Consider the following 6,063-nt stretch of genomic DNA (forward strand, 5'->3'; position numbering starts at 1 on the left):
TTCTTTTTATCATCATTATATCTACTGTTTTAGCATTTAAATTTACTATTTTTGTATCAAGAATTGCTCTCTCATATTAGTTAATAGTTATTTAGTCGATTTAGATTTGTTTTAGTGGAAACGCGATTATTCCTCTATATCAACATGTTTTAGAGAGTATTATATAAATTGATAGCATTATTTTAGTATTGTTTTAACAACTATTTTTACCATATCAAAGCCTACTTATCAAATGGTGCTGCTTGCCATCTTGCTTTGTTACGTATTGCGTGTTTAGATTAGCAAAAATATTTTCACTATTTACAAAACACACACTGAAAACACTGTTCGAGAGCATACGAGTTGTGCAACCAACTTTCTGCCTTCCTGTGACCTGACCCTAAAAATTTCAAACCCTAGTTTTAATTCACGCCAAGATTCATTTTTGCCTTCCTTCACAGTCGCGACCCACACTTTACTTTTAACTTCAAGACCGCCTAATTTGCACTATTTCTCAACGCACACGTTCCCTAGGTTAATTACAATATATTAATTTTTTAATATTATTTGCAATATTACGTAATAAGTACAATGCAGTGCTCGTATGCCCTACCACTCCAGTAATTGCATAAAAAAAATTCATATTTTACGGTGTCTAGAAAATTCAAAGAATTGGGGTTCTCTAATTAAGGAACGTGCACGCACATACAACCTCCCTCAATTCTTAAGTGGCCTGGCCATTGGTTTGATACAAAAATACCAAAAAAATTAATTAATATTAGTTAGTAAGCCCACCCACTACCAAAGCCCATTTCATTGGCCTAACATCAAGGCCCAACACGAAGCCCATAGTAAAAAGCCTAAACCTTATTTTCAAAACCTTGTCACTAATCAAGGTTAACTTTTTACAAGACTTCACTATCCACCTCGTGTACCTGGACCAGTACTCGTATAATTGTTCAAGTAACATAGACGTGCTTCAAATCTGTTGAAGACGCTATTTATACGCGTAGCAAGGACCCTCCAGGTAACACCTCTCTACATCCTCGAATCTACTATAAGAGGATTCTATTTCTAGTAATAATCAGGCTATTTTTGCATGCTCGTTAGAAATTGCATATTAGACTTAAAACTTGCATGAGATTAAGATCTAGTACGTATAAACTTGCCTTATTTGTTTATCATAGACACAAAAATAATTGCCTATCTAGAAATTCACACATCACCACACCTACACCTACCCTAACTACATTTGTAGCAATGGGTGAAGAAATAGTAGAGAGACCCCTTTCTGATTTTTATAAGGCTTTAAATGATGGACCTGAGTCCTGCATAATTCTTGCAGATACTACGGGAGATTTTAGAATCCCCCCCCCCTAATATATTTAATCTGCTACCTGTTTTCCATGGGTTAGACCATGAGAAGCCTTATCAACACTTACGTAGGATACAACAAGTTATTGCTACATTACATCATCCTAACGTAACACCTAAACAAATAAAGCCCACTACTAAAAGAATGGCTTTTTGTGTCACTTATTTTTTTTGTCTCGTGTCACTTACTAGAAAAAAGTGACATATAGAGTTTTGATGTGTCACTTTTTTATGGAATGAGGGTTGATGTGTTGCTTCTAGGAAAAGTGACACAAGTAATTTTATTTTTTGTGTCTCATTATTTGAACGTGACACTAGTAGTTTGCCTTGTTGTGTCACTTCTGGGTGTAAAATAATCGAAAACAAAATTAACAAATTATCGAAATAAATAAGCGACACTAGTAATTGCTTATGCCATGAAATTGAAAGTCGTGATTTGGGCCGGGGATATATTTTTAGGTTCGCTCCAAAAAGAAATTAACTTAAAAAGAACACTTAGGGTTAAAAAAGAAAAAAAATGGAAGATAAAAAAAGAAAAAATGTCTCGCAAAAATGGCTGAGGAGACCTCACCATTCTTCCTCCCAACTAATTCTCACCGGCGTTCTAACACCACGCGCGCTCTTCCACCCAGCGGTCTCTCGTCCATCTCTCGTTCTCCGTCCTAGTTCACTTTCCAGCTATCTCTCTCTCTAAAATAAAGGTAATATTGTTTTTTGTTTCTATTTAATTTCAGTTTATCTCTTGCGATAACTTAGTTTGAGAGTCATAGAAAGTTTGAAATCAAGATCAAAAGCGAGTAGTTTCAGCAGCAGTCAAGGTTTCAGCAACAGAATCTCCTTGGCAAGAATAAGATTAGTAAAAATATCGGCAGCAAAAAAAAAAAAAAAAAGGTTGTAGGCAAGGATGCTTGCAGGAGATGTGCCACCAAACCAAACTATTTACATAAAAAATCTCAACGAAAAAATCAAGAAAGATGATTTGAAAAGATCTTTGTATGCTCTGTTCTCTCAATATGGAAGAATCATGGATGTTGTTGCATTGAAAACAGCTAAACTTCGAGGCCAAGCATGGGTTGTGTTTAGTGAAGTTACAGCTACTAGTAATGCAGTGCGTTCGATGCAAAACTTTCCAATTTATGATAAACCAATGACGATATAGTTTGCAAAAACAAAATCTGATTATCTAGCCAAAGCAGAAGGCACATTTGTTCCTAGTGAAAATAAAAAGAAGCAGGAAGAAAAAGATGAAAGGAAACGCAAGGCTGAGGAGCCGCATAGTGCTGTTACAGCTAATGACTCAAGTGTCTAGAGTAATGGGGCTTTTGTTGCTTCTCATCGACAAGGAAAGCCTGGCGAACAAGAGGCTACTGCTCCAAATAGTATATTATTCATTCAAAATTTGTGCTATGAAACCACGAGGAGTATGCTACAACTTTTGTTTGAACAATATCCAGGTTTCAAGGAAGTCCAGATGACAGCAGCGAAGCCTAGGATTGCTTTCATAGAGTATGAAGATGTGGTCCATTCATCAATTTCCATGCAGTCCCTTTAGGGCTTTAAAATTACTCCTCAAAACCCCATGACCATCATTTATGCCAAGAAGTGAGAGACCCTTAGTGGTATGTACTGTCCCTTTCTCCTTTTTTTTTTTAATAGAGGAATAATTTGTGGATCCATATCTGATTCAGTGCTTGGAATCAGTTGTTTAGTTAATGAAACAAAAGGTTGTCCAGCTGTTTGATTTCCTTTTAGTTTTAACAACCTATGCCAATAGACCGAGAGACTTCTAGCCAAAATTGCATCTCTGAAGCATATTACTTCTCTACTCATGATCTTGTATGATCGAAAATCTTGTAAGATTTGAATGATAGGCTTGATTAACTGATTATTGAAATCTTAACTGGAAAAAATAATATTAAGATTAGTGATCATGCTGTGCCATGACTTACTTACACACTTGAACCGAACAAGTTCTTTAACAGGAGAACGGAGTAAAATATACGAGATTAGGTGGTTTTGTTTTGCTATAAAGTATGTATGTAGTTTCTATTAGTGGTATATACCTTACATAAAATTTGTTTTATGGTTCTTAGACAGGGAGTGGTCAGCTGAACATTAGCTGCAATTGTAAGTGGGCTTTCATCAGTTCTTTTGCTAGTAGCAGATTCCAAGAAGTTCAATAAAATAAGGATCAAGCACTCAGCTTTCAGAAAGTTTTGGAACAGAAGCTAATCATCATGACCTTAGTTTCAATAGGTTCTAATTCCCCTGATTTCCTTTTGTTCCACCCTATTGCAACAAGCAAAGGTTCCATTTTACAGGAAATTGGAACACACAAGAATACAACTCGTACACTTAAGTTTTTGTTTGTTTCTTTCAAATGAAAAAACTTGCCCTTGAGAAGTCTTACACATCTTTAAACATCAATCTGAATTGGGTACATACATCAAAGAACGTAACGAGTCAGGCTGTATCGGGATGACATTTCACTGGTGGACTGGGGTGACTTTTTGTTGTTGGGATGGGATGTTTCATTTTGACTCATTGATATGATCAAGAACAAACAAGAGAGCATATTGATATTCTTGGTGGAGGGATGAAAAAGAGGGGAGACTCCATCTCTATTTACTCACTCTCTCATTATCACCTCAAATGGGCTGCAAGTTTATAATATCTTTAAGTTAATCTGGCGGTTCAAAATACTATATGATCAGTCTTCTTCCCAAAATAATATATTATCTTTCTTTCTTTAAGTTTCATTATTATTTGACGATGTTTGTGGTTGTTCTAAGCATTAGTATTAGTATTACTAGTTTTATTGAATTCTAAGCAAATTTTGGATCTCGAGGTAGTATCTATTAAAGTTTGAGAAATGCCACACCTTAGGTATCCATGTCATTATGGTTTCTTTCTCTATAGTTAAATATATTCTTGACATCCGTGTTTCTCCATATACGTGAGATGTTTTTTATTTCAAAATCTGTATGTTAAAAATAACTCATTTATGTGTGGATATGATTAGCTTGGTAGTTGACATGTACAACGGTTTCCTTACTTGTATTGAGTTCCTTGTAGGATGAATATTAAGAAGCACTTTGAGGAGGGACCTATGGAATTTCTTGAGGTAAGTTATCAATGCTTCTATTTAACTACCTGGCATGATTTTTTTGTGATCACCATAACCTATTTTGTAGTGAATCTCCTATGCATGTTGCTGCTACCTACGACAAAAATAGTGGGTTCCTTTGTATTGCCTTTGTCTTTGTTGCTTTTTGATCCTTCCATCATATTCAAAACCATCTCTACTGCAGTTTCCTATTGGGTTCCTTTATACTGCCTTTGTACTGATAGAAATATTGGATTCTTATCTTATTTTGTAGGAGGAGCTGAAAAATAAGGCAGAGGAGGGGGTTTTGGCAACAGAAGGAAAAAATGACATACTTACTATGGCATTGGGAACTCCAGAGCCTAGTGGTCGAGTCAGGGCAAGTGGACAATATACCACTCCCACTATGTACTTCAATCTAGCTTCCTAATAAAAGATCAAAGAACTATTAAGAGGATTTGGAAGCGAAGTTGAAAGAGAAAGAAGCTCAACACGATAAGTTGAAAATTTTGGTGCTACATGTGCTTAAAGAACAAGGTGTGACTAATTCACCAGCGACGACAGAACTGTTGAGATAGTTGCTCAAGTAAGGACCAAAACTCATCAACTCGATGTCATTAGAAAATGTGAAATCCAGTAGTGCCAAAAGTGATTATAAGCAGCAGGCGATTGCCAAGTCTAAGCACGTTAGTTTTTTGGCCTAAAAATTTGTATTTATGATTTTCTACACATTTCAAGTGTTCTCTTTAACTAAACTCATATTTAATGTATAGAGAAAAGATGGTGGTCAACAAAAAAGAGGTGTGACTTCAGTAAAACTTAAGTCAAAAAATGTACAGGTAAATTCATTCTATAGTTGCCTTAACCATGTTATACTCATTGTGGTATAGTAAATGTAGGGAATGATACATAGCTTTTTTCATTCCTTTATTACAAGTGTTTCACATATACTAACTTGATGTACACTTCGTCTTATAGTCAAAAATAGACAACGGAAAGAGCATTGTGGATTCCGAAAAGCTTAAAGCTAAAGATGGGAAGGTAAAAAAAATATTTTCTTAATTAAACTCAAATGTTGATTAAATGTATGCATGCATTATTCATTTTCATAATATTTATAATATATATTTTGTTGAACAGGTATTGGAGTTCTCTAGCAGTCTAGCAAGAGGAGTTACACCACTGAAATAGATGAAGTTCGTCTTGAATTTATTGACTTTATCCAACAATTTATCTGAGTACTTAATTTAGTAAGTGGGCTTCCATATTTTCCCTTTCTTTATGTATATTTACTTTTCTTATAGATTTTTTTTTCTTACTTGTGCAATATACCCTTCTTGATTCACTTGCTTTTTAATTTTATATACTAGTCATAGTCATAGTGGAATGACAACTTCATGATATGATGCAGGTGCATGGATCGATTAACAGATGAATAGATGGCAGCTAGGTTTTTTGGTGTTGGAAGTGCGCACAACAAGCTAAGATATTGCTAGGCTAGCGTTAGCGTCAAGCATGTAGTTTTTTTTTATTTTTGGCTTTAATTTATTGTGATTATTTTGGTATTGGAATGACTTATTTTGTTGGGAGTCAAACTGGATAAT

The 6,063-nt window shown here is 35.0% G+C and overlaps 1 pseudogene; it reads left to right on the forward strand.

Moving 5' to 3' along the window:
- Window positions 1-2,257: 2,257 nt before the first annotated feature.
- LOC147509251 (U2 small nuclear ribonucleoprotein B'' 2 pseudogene) lies at window positions 2,258-3,118 on the forward strand (annotated as a pseudogene).
- Window positions 3,119-6,063: the final 2,945 nt, after the last annotated feature.

This window comes from Coptis chinensis, chromosome 3 (assembly GCF_015680905.1).
Source record: "Coptis chinensis isolate HL-2020 chromosome 3, ASM1568090v1, whole genome shotgun sequence".
NCBI lineage: Eukaryota > Viridiplantae > Streptophyta > Magnoliopsida > Ranunculales > Ranunculaceae > Coptis > Coptis chinensis.